We start from the raw sequence: 14325 nt of genomic DNA on the forward strand, positions 1-14325 counted from the left end.
ATGCCAGAAACTCTGCTAGATGCTGAAGACACAAAAAGTGGGACAGGGTTCCTTCCCTTCAGGAAGTTAAATAGGCATGAACAGTGTTGAAGGTCAGATAGCAAATCAGGAATGCTCCATAGGAGAGGTAGCACAGCTGCTTGGTTTTTTAAGGCTGGGTGGGGAATCAACAGGCTTCCCCGATGACTCAGCAATAAAGAATCCGATTGCAATGGCGGAGTCCCAGGAGATGCAGATTCAATCCCTGGGTTGGATGATCCCCTGGAGGAGGGAATGGAATCTTGCTGTGGTAAGCCCATGGACTTAGAAGTTTGGCGGGCTACAGTCCATGGGGCCTCAAAGAGTCGAACATAACTGAAACGACTTAGCATACACACGTGGGTAATCAACAGGAGAGCATGGAGGTGGAGCCAGGGAAGGAGTTCTAGCCAGAAGGAATTACATAAACAAAGGCTGGGAGGGGCGAATCTTCCTGCTGTGCCCAGGGATGAGAGCTTGTCTCATGTGGCTAGAGCATGGGACATTGGTTTGGGGTGAGGTGAGAGGTGAGTTGCAGTACAGGGACCATTGGTGCAGTATTTTGAATTCCAGATGAAAGATTTTGTGCTTAATTCTGTAGATGACAATGTGTTGTTTTAAATGTTTAAGTAAGGAAGTGATATAATTAGGCCTCTGTGTTAGAAAGAATACAGATATGTAATAGCTGTAGAAAACTGTTTGCTGAGTGGGTGGAGCAGAGGAGAGAGCCCAAAGGAAGGAAGACAGGTTAAGTAAACTTGGAATAATCACAATGATGGGAGCCTGAGTGAGATATGAGGATGGTGAGACAGTTTAGAGAAAGACTCTGTGAGGCTTGGCAACCAAGTAAATGTGGGTGGATGGGGGCGATGTGAAAGTCCTAGGCAATTCTGATGCACCTTATTTGGGTGGCTGTGGGTATGATTATGTCATTGACTGAAAAAGGGAATGCAGGAAGGAGAGGGTATTTGGGGAAGAGAGACAACAGAGAGATGCGAAGATGAGAGGCAGCATCCTATAACAATAATATAAAAGGACAACATTTTATTGAATTTACTATTGATTCTTTGTAAGTATTAACTCACTTCATCCTTGTAAAGAGTAGATATTATAATGTTATACCCATTTTACAGATGAGGTAATTCTCTAAGTTTAGAATCAGAAAACTCTGAGCTCAAATCCCAGCTGTACTGTTTTTTAACTGTTTGATCTTGAATAAATACTTAGTCTAACCTCAGATGTAAAAGGCAAGAAATGATATTTATCACTGTAGTATAACAAAGATGAGAGAGAGGTAATACATTTCAAATAACTAGCAAAGTACCTGGAAACTCATATGTCTCAATACATGGATCAATTATCATTTTTATAATGAGATTCCTGGTACCATGTTCAGTGAGAAGTTGGGAATTTGTACTTAGATTTTTAGAGCTGAAGGTAAATAATGTACACATCAGTATATTGATGTTGGTTGGCTGCTGCTGCTGCTGCGTCGCTTCAGTCGTGTCCGACTCTGTGCGACCCCATAGACGGCAGCCCAACAGGCTCCTCTGTCCCTGGGATTCTCCAGGCAAGAATACTGGAGTGGGTTGCCATTTCCTTCTCCAGTGCATGAAAGTGAAAAGTGAAAGTGAAGTCGCTCAGTCGTATCCAACTCTGCAGCCTACCAGGCTCCTCCATCCATGGGATTTTCCAGGCAAGAGTACTGGAGTGGGGTGCCATTGCCTTCTCCGATGTTGGTTGGCTCATCTGATATAAAGGCTATTTCCTAGTTTGGAGTTTGGTGGTCATGTACTGGGAAGATGAGAACCAGAATGGAATCCTCGTGAATACCAGTGATAAAGGAGCAAAAAGAATGAAAGATTTTTCCAGAAGAAAGGGAGATGAAGTAATATGAGAAGTAAGAGGAGAGGCATAAAGAGAAGAGCTTTGAAAGCCCAGTAGGAAGTCAGGAGGACAGTGTCACAAATGCTTCTGGGAAGATAGCAGAATCACAGGAGGCTGCTGTCAACTAGGGTCAGAACCATCATGAAGAAATAGCAGAAACACAAAACAGACTGCAGTGTTTGGAGTGGGGGCAAATGAAGAAGTGGAAACAGAAGGCACAGACAATTTTTCCTGAAATAGTGAGCCTCCATTTCATTTTAAAATAATTCAGTTTGGAAAGCACTTCAGGAATGGTGCAGTAAGGACCTCCAAAAATATATTTCCTCCATGAAAGAAAAGTGGTGGCAAAAAATCATCAAAATCGCCTTTTTAAAAACTTTGGAAATGAATAAACAAATAGCTCATGGAACATATATTTAAGAAAAATGGTTAAATCTTAAAAAGAAACATGATTGTTGTGGCATTTTAAGTTTTAATTGATTGCTCTATTACCATTCTCTCTTTCCAGCTTCAAGGTATCCTTGAAAAAAACCAGTAGCCTCACAACCCTGTGAAAACTATCAGACAACCAGTCATTGGAGGGGAAACAAAAGTTTGGAGCTCCTTGAAAAGTTTCCTACTCAGAGAAATGTTATATAAAATCTTTTTTTTTTTTTTTTTTGAAACTGGCTGGTTCAAATCCCAACTCCAGCTCTTTATTTTTTTAATTTTTAAATTTTTATACAATTTTTAAAGGTTGCTTTCCACTTACAGTTATTACAAAATATTGGCTGCATTCCTTATATTGTACAGTGTATCCTTGAGCCTATCTTACGTCCCACTCCCTTGCCTCTATATTGCCCCCCAGCACTGGTAACCACTCATTTGTTCTACATATCTGTAAATCTGCTTCTTTTGTGATACTCACATTTGTCATATTTTTTAGATTCCGCATATACCTGATATCAGACAGTATCTGTCTTTCTGTCTGACTTATTTCACTTAATATAAGGCCCTCCAAGGCCATCCATGTTGGTGCAAATGGCAAAACTTTGTTCTTTTTTAATAGATGAGTAATATTTCATCGTGTATATATGTACATATATACATAAACACCACTTCTTTATCCAATCATCTGTCAGTGGACACTTAGATTGCTTCTGTATCTTAGCAGTTGTAAACAATACTGCAATGAACATTGAGGTGTGTGTATGTTTTTTAATTGGTATTTTTTTTTTCAGATATATACCCAGAAATATATGATAGTTTTATTTTTAGTTTTTTGAGAAATCTCCATACTGTTTTCCACAGTAGCTTCACTAGTTTAAATTCCTACCAACAGTGTACCAGCTTCCCTTTTCTCCATGTCCTCTCCAGTATTTGTTATTTCTGTTCGTTTTAATGATGGCCATTCTGACAGATATGAGGTGATATCTCACTGTGGTTTTGATTTGCATATTCCTGAGGATTAGCAACACTGAGCGTCTTTTCATGTGCCTTTTGGCCATCAGTATTTCTTCAGGTCTTCTGCCCACTTTTAAATCTGGTTCTTTGGTTTTTTGACAGTGCTGAGTTCTATGAGCTATTTATATATGTTGGCTATTAATCTCTTATTGGTCATATCACTTGCAAATATTTTCTCCCATTCAGCAGATTGTCTTTTTGTTTTGTTTTATGATCTGTCTTGAAATTCCCTGGAAATACTCCATTCTCAGGACTTGTCATTATTTGGCCTGACTCTGTGTGAACAGCTCTATCTCACAGGCACTCACAGGCACTCATCCAGGGCAATAATCATTTAATGTCACAGCTGCCTGAGGCGGGGAGGAGGGCAACACCAATTGGGGCAAACAAGAAGCTGATCAAAAATCTTTAAGGGAAAAACTGGGAAATGAGATGTTGCTAGGGGATTTCAAAAATCTGTGACATATTCCTAGAAATCTAGAAGGCAATGCACACGCCCAGGAAAGACACCAGTATGTCCTAATTGCTCACCTTTGGCTGACTTTGAAGCTCCATGAGGCAGGAAATGAAGACTAGGGCAGAGTTGTAAACTGCCTTCTAGGGCAGTGAAGATGTGCCCACACACATATAAAGGCCAGAAAACACACTGATTTGAGGCACTGAAGGAAATTTCTTTCTAATCTTTCGCTGACCGCTAAGCTAACCAAGCAGAAAATTCAGGAGGCACACGTGACACCTCTAAAAAGTAGTCTAGGAAAGCCACTAAACAACAGCAATGTCACCACCACTACCGCCAAAAGACAAACAAACAGAACAAACGAAAAACCAAGCAGCAACAGCAAGCCCTGGAGAAAGGGAGGAAATCTCATTTCCAGAATTAGCACACTGTACCATTTCAAATGACAAATTTTCAACAAATAATGAGACAAGCAAGGAACAGGAAACTATGGCTAAAACTCAGGGAGGGAAGCAGTCAGTAGAAACTGTGTTCAAGGAAGCACAGATATAAGTGTAATTAAGTCAACTATTACAAATATGTTCAAAATACTAAGGGAAAGTGTTTCAGTAGGTGGGTTAGGTATGGCAGAGGATAGAATAGAACGTGGGTGTGACTGAGGTTAACATGCAGGTGAGTGCTAACCAGGGAAGAGACCAGTGCATGACTCAAGGTCACTAAGAACAGACAGGGCTTCCCAGGGGGTGCTAGTGGTAAAGAACTTGCTTGTCAATGCAGGAGACATAGAGAGGCAGGTTTGATTCCTGGGTTGGGAAGATTTGGGAAGATCCCCTGGAGGAGGAAATGGCAACCCACTCTAGTATTCTTGCCTAGAGAATCCCACGGACGGAGGAGTCTGGCAGGCTATGGTCCATAGGTTCCCAAAGAGTCAGACAAGACTGAAGTGACTTAGCACAGCTAACAAGAGCAGACAACAGCATCCAGGCTCAAATGGTACCTTGTTTACCTCAAGAGGAGACAGTACACAAATATTCATCTCCTTGCATTATAACAGCCCTCTATAGCTGGTGGGTCCACTCAGCAGCTGCCATGGCCAGTGTGCTGCTTTTACCTCACTTTGAGCCATAGACGAAGGACACCAACTCTTACTCCCTAGAGTTTGAAATACACAAAGTTGGGGATATACCTGACACATGCATAGCCAAGCAGTTCTGAGAAAGTTTCACATGCTCAAGATTAAGGCAACAGGTAGTACTGACTGTGCTCTGAACTCTTTGCATCCAGTATGACTTGTGAGCTTGCTAGCATGTCCTGTACTGAGCACAAGGAATTTGTTGGGAATGCAAAGGAAGTGTTGGACTGAACTTGGACCCTACCCTCACAGAAACCATGTTCAAAAATTTAAAGGAAATCATGAGAACAAGGTCTTGCCAATGAGAGAATATCAATAAAGAGATAGAAACTGTACATATAAAAAATAGAAATTCTGGAATTGAAAAGTACAATAACTAAAATTTTAAAATTCCTTATGGGAGCTTAATAGCAGATCTGAGCTGTCAGAAAAGAATTGATAAGCTTGAATATAGGTCATCTGGGTTTCTATGATCTGAGAGAAAGAAAGAAAAAAAGAATTTAAACAAATGAACAAGGAAGAGTGTTCTGAGACTGTATCAACATAGCATAATGAAAATCCCAGAAGGATAGGAGAAAGAAAGGAAGGGGCAGAAAGAGTATTTGAAGAAATTCATGGCCAGAAGCTTCCCAGATTTGATAAAAAACAATAATTAACATATTTAAGAAGCTCAAAAAACTTCAAGTAATATAAATACAAAGACCAGGCAAAGACAAAGAGAATCTTGAAAGTAGCAGGAGAAAAACGAGCCATTGTATACACGGATCTTCGAGATTAACAGTTAAATTCTCAGCATAAATAATGGAGCCAGAAGGCAGTGGAATGATATATTCAATGTGCTGAAGGAAAAAAAAACTTTGCCAAAAATTCTATACTCAGAAAATCTATCCTTGAAACATGAAGGAGAAATTAAGGCACTCCTGACAAACAAAAACTGAGAGATTTTTGTCACTAGCAGATCTGCCCTACACCAAATGCTAGAGAGAGTCCTTCAGGTTGAAATGAACGGACAATAAACAGCAACTAAAATCTATAAACGAATTAACAAGCAATGGTAAAGATTAACTACATAGGTAAGTTTAAAAGCGTTGGTGCATTTTGCCTTTTAACTTTTTTCTATATGATTTAAAAGACAACTGCATAGAACAATAATTATACAATGTTGTTGATGGGCTTATAATTTAGAAAGATGCAAATTTTATGATAATAGTACAAACAAGGAAGAAGAGCACGGAGCTATGTTGAAACAAAGTTCTTGTATATGACTGAAATTAGGTTGGAATTAATTGAAACTTATTTTAAATTAAGATATTAATTAAATCCCCATGCCAACCACTAAAAAATACTCCTCAGAAACATACAATAAAGGCATAACAAGGGAATTAAAATAGCATTCTAGAAAATAAGCATTCACCTCAAAAGAAGGCAGTAATGGAGAAATAGATAAATGAAAACAACATTAGGCATATAGAAAACAAATAACAAAATAACATAGAAATCCTACTTTATCAGTAATTACAGTGAGTGTAAATGGGCTAACCACTCCAATCAAAAGGTAGAGATTGGCAAACAAATGATCCAAACATATACTATATATCCAAGTATAAAAAGAAGCACTTTAGATGCAAAAATGCATCTAAATCAAAAGTTAAAAAAATGGAAAAAAGGTGCATCATGCAAATAGTAAACAAAGAGAGTTGGAATTGCTATTCTAATATTAGACAAAGTAGACTTTAAGACAAAAATTGTTACAAGAGACAAAGAAGGACATTTTATAATGATGAAAGGGTCTTAATGTCTTCCATGACATAAAAACTATAAACAAATATGCATCTACAAGAGAGCCAAAAAAAGAAAAAAAAGAGGAAAAACTGACAGAAAAAAAGGGAAAAGTAGGCAATTCAACAATAATAGCTGGAGAATTCAGTATATCATTATCTATAATGAATAGAACACTAGACAAAAGATCAACAAGGAATTAGAAGATTTGAAAAACACTAGACTTAACAGAAATCTATAGAATATGCCATCTCATGACAACAGAAAACACATTGTTTCCAAGAGCACATAAATTTTCTCTAGGATATAACATGCTGCACCATAAAATGAGCCTCAGTAATTCAAGAGGAGTGAAATCATACAAAATATGCCTTTTGACAATAATGGAACTAAATTTTAAATCAATAAAAAGGGAAATTTAAGAAATTCAGTTGTATGTAGACATTAAACACAAACTTAACCTGCAAGTCAGAAGAAAATCACAAAGGAGTTTGAAAATGCTTTGAGATGAATGAAAACAAATGCACAATATTTGAAAACTTATGGGATACAGATAGAGCAGTGCTCAGGGGGGAAACTTACAGTTGTAAATAACCATATTTAAAGAAGAAAAATCTAAAGAATCAAATTTTAAATTTCAAAACTCTAGAAAATGAAATGTAAACTAAACTTAAAGCAAGTAGAAGGAAAAAATAATATACAGGGCAGAAATAAATGAAATTGAAAATAGAAAAATAATAGATAAAAATCAATAAAACAAAAATTGGTTCTCTGAACATATAACATAGTTGGCAAATATTTAGTGAGACTAAAAATACAAGATTCAAACTATAAATGAAGTAAATCAGACAGAGAAGAATAAGTACTATATGAGTAGAAACAGACTCACAGATAAAGAAAGTAAACTTATGGATACCAAAGAGAAAGGGGAGGAGGAAGGGTAAATTAGAAGTATGGATTAACAGATTACACATCACCACATATAAAATAGATAAGCAACAAGGATTTACTGTGTAGCACTGGGCACTGTGTCCAACGTCTTGTAATAACTATAATGAGAAAGAATCTGTACAACCAAAGCTAACACAATATTGTAAACCAACCATAGTTAAATTTTAAAAAAGGAAATACAAGATTCAAATTGCCAAAATCAGAGACATTACTGCTGATCTTACAGAAATAAAAAGGATTACTATAAATAATGGTAAGCTAACAAATTAGGTAAGTGAGATAAAATGGACAAATCCTAGAAACACACAAATTACTAAAACTGAAGAGCAAATAGAAAATCTGAATAATTATATAACAAGAGATTGAATTATAATAAAAAAACTTTTCTGCAAGAAAGAGACTAAGTCTACATAGCTACACTGGTGAATTCTAGAAAACATTTATAGAAGAATTAATATCAATCTTTCAAAAATTCTTCCAAATAGAAGAGGAGGAATGTTTCCTTATTTACTCATTACCCTGACAGTAAATGAGGCAAACTAGAGACCAGACTCTGTTATGAATATAAATGCAAAAATCCTTAACAGAATACCAGCAAAGAAAATTATATCCAGCAACATATAAAAAGGTTTATACATTATGACTAACTGGCATTTGTCCCAGGAATGCAAGATTGGCTCAACATATGAAAATCAGTGTAATATACTATATCTATAGAACGAGGGGTAAAAACTACATGATCATCTCAATGGAAGCAGAAAGGCATTTGACTAAAAAGCCAACACTATTTCATGATGAAAACACTCAACAAATTAAGAACAGAAGTAAACAGTCTTAATTTGACAAAGGTCATCTACAAAAACCCCACCACTAACATTTTTAATAGTGAAAGGCTAGATGCTTTTTCTTTATGATGAGGAAGAAGACTAAGATATCTGCTCACATTGTGTCTATTCAACATTATAGGAGAGATTCTAGCCAGGGCACTTAGGTAAGGAAAAGGAATTAAAAACACCTAGATTAGAAGTGACTATGTAGATTACATAATCTCATATATGGACAATTCTAAGGAATCTGCATAAAATCTATTCAGTGTTAGTCATTCAGTTAGTTGTGTCCAACTTTTTGTGACCACATGGACTGTAGCCCACTAGGTTCCCTGTCCATGGAATTCCCCAGGTAAGAATACTGGAGTGGGTTGTCATTTCCTTCTCCAGGGGATTTTACTGTCACAGGGATCAAACCCAGGTCTCCTGCATTGCAGGCAGATTATCTACTGTCTGAGCCTCCAGGGAAGCCCTAAAATCTGTTAGAACTAAAAAATGAGTTCAGTAAAATTACAGGATAAAATGTCAATATACAAAAATCAATTGTATTTTTATATACTAGCAATGAATAATCTAGAATGAAATTAAGAACAATTGCATTCACAATAGCAATCAAAATAATAAAATACTTAGGAATAATTTTTTTACAGTTATTTTATTGTTTATTTTTCTTTCAATTATATTTACTTTTATTTTATTTTTTGGGGGGGTGCAACAGACATTTATTTATTATTTTAGTATTGGAAGTATGCACTTATCTTACAACTAGAAGTTTACACATTTTGACTGCCTTCATCCAGTTTCTCTTTCCCCTGTGCCCTGAATCTGGTAACCATAAATATGAACTCTTTTTACCTTTGAATTTGGTGAGTTTTGTTTTTTACTTTTTTGAGATTCCACAAACAAGTGAGATCATACAGTATTTGTCTCTGTCTGACTTATATCACTTAGTATACTGCCCTTAAGCTTCATCCATCTTGTCACAAGTGGTAGGATTTCCTTGTTTTTTTTTTCTTTTAAATGACTGAGTAATATGTATTATTATGAATATTCATTGGAAGGACTGATGCTGAAGCTGAAACTCCAATACTTTGGCCACCTGATATGAAGAACGGACTCGTTGGAAAAGATCCTGATGCTGGGAAAGACTGAAGGTGGGAGGAGAATGAGATGGTTGGATGGCATCACCGACTCAATGGACATGAGTTTGAGTAGTCTCCAGTAGTTGGTGATGGACAGGGAGGCCTGGTGTGCTGCAGTCCACGGGATCGCAAAGAGTTGGACGCAACTGAGCGACTGAACTGAACTGAATATGTGTAATATATGTGTATACCACAACGTCTTTATCCATTTATCCGTTGACAGACATTTGGGTTGTTTCCTTGGCTATTATAAATAATGCTGCTGTAAACATTGGGGTGCAAGCATCTTTTCAACTTAGTGTTTTTGTTCCCTTTAGATATACTCCCAGAAGTGGAATTGGCAGAGCTTATGGCAGGTCTGTTTTTAATTATTTTGAGGATCCTCTATACTTGTTTCCATAGTGGCTACACCAATTCACATTCCTGCCAACACTGTTCAAGAGTTCCCTTTGCTCTGCATCCTCACCAGCATTCGTTATTTCTTGTCTTTTTGATGATCGCCATTTTGATAGGTGTGAGGTGATATCTTACTGTAGTTTTAATTTGTATTTCCTTAATGATTAGTGATGTTGAACATCTTCTCAAGTGTGTGTTGACCATTCATGTATCTCTAAAGGAGAAAATGGGAAAATGTCTATTCAGATCCTTTGCCCATTTAAAAATTGGCGTATTTTTTTATTTTGCTATTGAGTTTTTTATGTATTTTGGATATTAGCCCTTTATCAGATATCTGGTTTGCAAATATTTTTCCCCATTACATAAGTTGTGTTTTCACTTCATTGATGGTTTCTTTTGCAGTACAAAAGATCTTAATTTGATGTAGTCCTACTTGTTTATTTTTTATTTTGTTGCTTATGCTAATTTCCTCTAATTTTGATGATTATATTGAAGTTATATAGAATGTCTTTGTTTGCAGGAATTACACATGTAAGTATTGAGTTGGCCAAAAAGCTTTTTCGCAATTTTTCATAACATCTCATGACCATAAACTGAAGGAACTTTTTGGCCAACCAATAGTTGGGAATAATGGGTATTATGTCAATAATGTACTTTCAAATTATTTAGGAAAGGAAGCCTTTGTAGTGTGTCTCCATCCTTCTATAAGCTTGAATTTATTTAAAAAGAAAAAGACCTGAGCCTTAGGGATCTACTTAACATAATCAATAGAATGTTACACTAAGAATTTTGCATTATTTGGGGATAGTTGTGTGTGTGTGTGTGTGTGTGTGTGTGAGTGTTTGCTGCCATTGTGCATTTGTAACTAACACCAAATCATTACTGATGGCCTGACATTCATACTTCAAACCTTTCTGGAGCCAAAACTTCTGCTCTTTCTCAGCTCTTGACTTTCGTGGCTCATTTGTAAGTTCCATTATAGTGTGTGTAAATTTCCATAGTTGATGTGGCAATGGTATGTATAAGATCTCTAGAGTCCTTGACTTACAATTAATTTTTAATTTTCTATTGTTCCTGGTAATGTGAGATTCAGGGCCATAGGACAGTCTGAATTTAAAACAGATTATAAAATATTTTAGCACTTGAATGAAGACTAAGGATATGCAAGGATTTTTCTTTTCTAAGCTCTTCTGTGTCATTCCTTCTGTAACATATTATTTTTAGGGAAATGTGGCACATTTGCATGAAATGGTTTTCCTAGGAATCATGAATCAAGCTAGTGGAAACAGTAAACAGAGCTTGTTCCATACATTCTAACCAGCAGCTCTCTTTCCCTTTACGCTTTCCTGAAATTGTCCCTAGCAACTACTTTGTAGTCGTGAATAAGAAAACTCAGACACAGGAGGGCGCAGGACCCATGCCTGCACACCTGCCCTGGTGGGAGGGAAGCAGCTACAGAAGGGTCAGGCCTTAAAGTAACTCAGCTCTGATCCCCTCCCTGCTCATCCATCACACATCCCCTGAGCCAGCCATATTTCAGGAGGGTAATGGGCCTGGGAGGCAGTGATGAAGGAGGCACTTCTGGGTTCTTTAAGGAGCCCCGAAATGGGAGGAGGAGAACCTGCTGCCCTAGCAATTTATTAATAAGTATATTCTACCAGCTTCCATCAGATAAGTCAAATACAATGTGCTACCAAAGGAGGAAAACAGTTAAAAAAAAAAAAGAAAACACTAAGATCATGGCATCTGGTCCCAATGCTTCACAGCAAATAGATGGGGCAAAAGTGGAAACAGTGACAGATTTTACTTTTTTGGGCTACAAAATCACTGCAGATGGTGACTGAAGCCGCAAAATTAAAAGACACTTGCTCCTTGAAAGAAAAGCTATGACAAACGTAGACAGCATATTAAAAATCAGAGACATTACTTTGCCAACAAAGTTCTGTCAAAGTTTTTCCAGTAGTCATGTATAGATGTGAGAGTTGGACCATAAAAAAGGCTGAGGGCCAAAGAACTGATGCTTTTGAAGTGTGGTGCTGGAGAAGACTCCTGAGAGTCGCTTGGTCAGCAAGAAGATCAAACCAGTCAATCCTAAAGGAAATTCACCCTGAATATTTATTGGAAGGACTGATGCTGAAGCTGAAGCTCCAACACTTTGGCCACCCGATGCAAGGAGCTGACTCATTAGAAAAGACCCTGATCCTGGGAAATATTGAAGGCGTGAGGAGAAGGGGATGACAGAGGACAAGATGGTTGAATGGCATCATTGACTCAATGAACATGAGTTTAGTCTGAACAAGCTCTGGGAGTTGGTGATGGACAGGGAGGCCTGGCATGCTACAGTCCATGGGGTCACAAACTGTCCGACATAACTTAGTGACTGAACAACAACAAGTGGTGAAGGAAGTCTTCAGAGAAGAGGTGTTGTCAAGGAGTAGCTGCCATTTGTCTCTGAAGGAGAGGGTGGTCACAGGGAGAACGAAAAGTGGGGGACAAGTCCAGAGGTCTGGAGGTGGGTCCTCACCTGGGCTGGTGAAGGTGGGGGCGGCTGGGAGCACAGGGGTCTCAGAGCGGAGAAAACGGCCAATGGGAGGGGCCTGGGGGCCCCGAGGGCAGAGCATTAAAAGAAGAAACAGACAGTGACCGCTTTCCTTTGTGTGCTGGACTCAGAGAGTGGACCTCTGTCCTACTAGTAATGGGGTGTCTGGGGGCAGGCTTGCAAGAGGGTGACAGGGTCTCTATGGTTGTGGAGAGGAAGGAGGGGTCTGGTGGGCCCGAACTGCCCACTCCCCCTCCACTCAGCTTCGCTCAGTGCTGCCTCTCCTCCTGTCCCCAGCTCCCACAAGTTCTAGAACCCACCTGTCTTTAGTTGTCTTCAAGTTACTTCCCCAGTGTTGGACTTGCAAGGAGTGAGGGTCGCACAGATCTGCCCCGACCCTTGACCCAAGGAACTGAGGAAGCCGGAAGACTCAGGGTCTAGGAAAGGAGATTTGTAGTGGCCAAGAGGCCCTGGGCGCCTGGTGGGAGGGGTTTGGGGGTAAGAAGTCCCAACTTTCTTCCAAATGAGAGTGTTAGTTGCTCAGTCATGTCGGACTCTTTGCGACCCCATAGACTTTAGCCCTCCAGGGTCCTCTATCCATGGAATTCTCCAGGCAAGAGCATTGGAGTGGGTTGACATTTCCTTCTCCAGGGCATCTTCCCAATGAGGGATTGAATCTAGGTCTCCTGCATTGGCAGCCTGGTCCTTTACCATTTGAGCTCCAGTCATGGTTTTATTGCCTGGCACATGGTGGGTAATGAAGACACCAGCCAAAGAAACTCCAAATGGGCCGTCCTTCTCCGACAGAGCAAGGCAGCCCTGCCGATAGGTCCTTATCCTATGATCCTCTTGTCTTTGCCCCTAGACGTGGCCCTTTACTGGAAAGCAGTCCTCAGATAATATTCTAGTTTAGGGGCATTGGATCAGGAAAGGAGAATGAAGCCAGGATCTTTGTTGTGGCACATTGTCCAAAGCCAGAGTCTGCCATCACCAAGCTGGCATTTCCCTGAGTTCCCAAGGTCTCAGACCCGGCTTGCATGTCCAGCAGGAGAACTCAAGGCCTGGGTTCACCCCCAGCTTCCCAGCATCTGGCCTGTTCGGCTTGGGAGGATGCCAGGAGCAGTCGTGATACCCAGGCAAAGTGATCAACAACCTTCCTAGATAAGTGTCCACCGGGGAAGGTAGTTCCCTGGGGGAGTGGAGGGGCAGAGTCTTGAAACTTCTCAGGATGCCATCTCAGAGTTTGAGGGCCTTAGCTTTTCAAGCTCTGTGGCTAGAAATCACCACCATCACAACAGAAGCAGATGAGTCTCAAGCATCTGAAAACTGGTAGCCTTATTTCTAACATCCTTCCAGTGTGAGGACCAACCAATCTGTTCCTGTTTCAGGCAACCCAATCCTTCTATTATGGATGTGGAAGGAAGCTCCAGTCGTGGTTTTATTGCCTGGCACATGGGGGATTATGAAGACACCAGCCAAAGAAACTCCAAACGGGCCGTCCTCCTCCGACAGAGCAAGGCAGCCCTGCCGATAGGGTCCAGACCACCGAAGCTGCCGAAGCTACCGAAAAAGGAGGAGGTATGGATCATTATGGAGAGGGAAATGGCAACCCACTCCGCTACTCTTGCCTGGAGAATTCCATGGATAGAGGAGCCTGGTGGGCTGTAGTCCACAGGATCCCAAAGAGTTGGACACAACTGTGAGACTAACTTTCACTTTTCACTTTCACGGATCATTAGCTTTTCTGAGTCATC

The sequence above is a fragment of the Bos grunniens genome, chromosome 17, assembly GCF_055505025.1.
Source record: "Bos grunniens cultivar Pamir isolate PY7600 chromosome 17, Bosgru_T2T1.0, whole genome shotgun sequence".
Classification (NCBI taxonomy): Eukaryota; Metazoa; Chordata; class Mammalia; order Artiodactyla; family Bovidae; genus Bos; species Bos grunniens.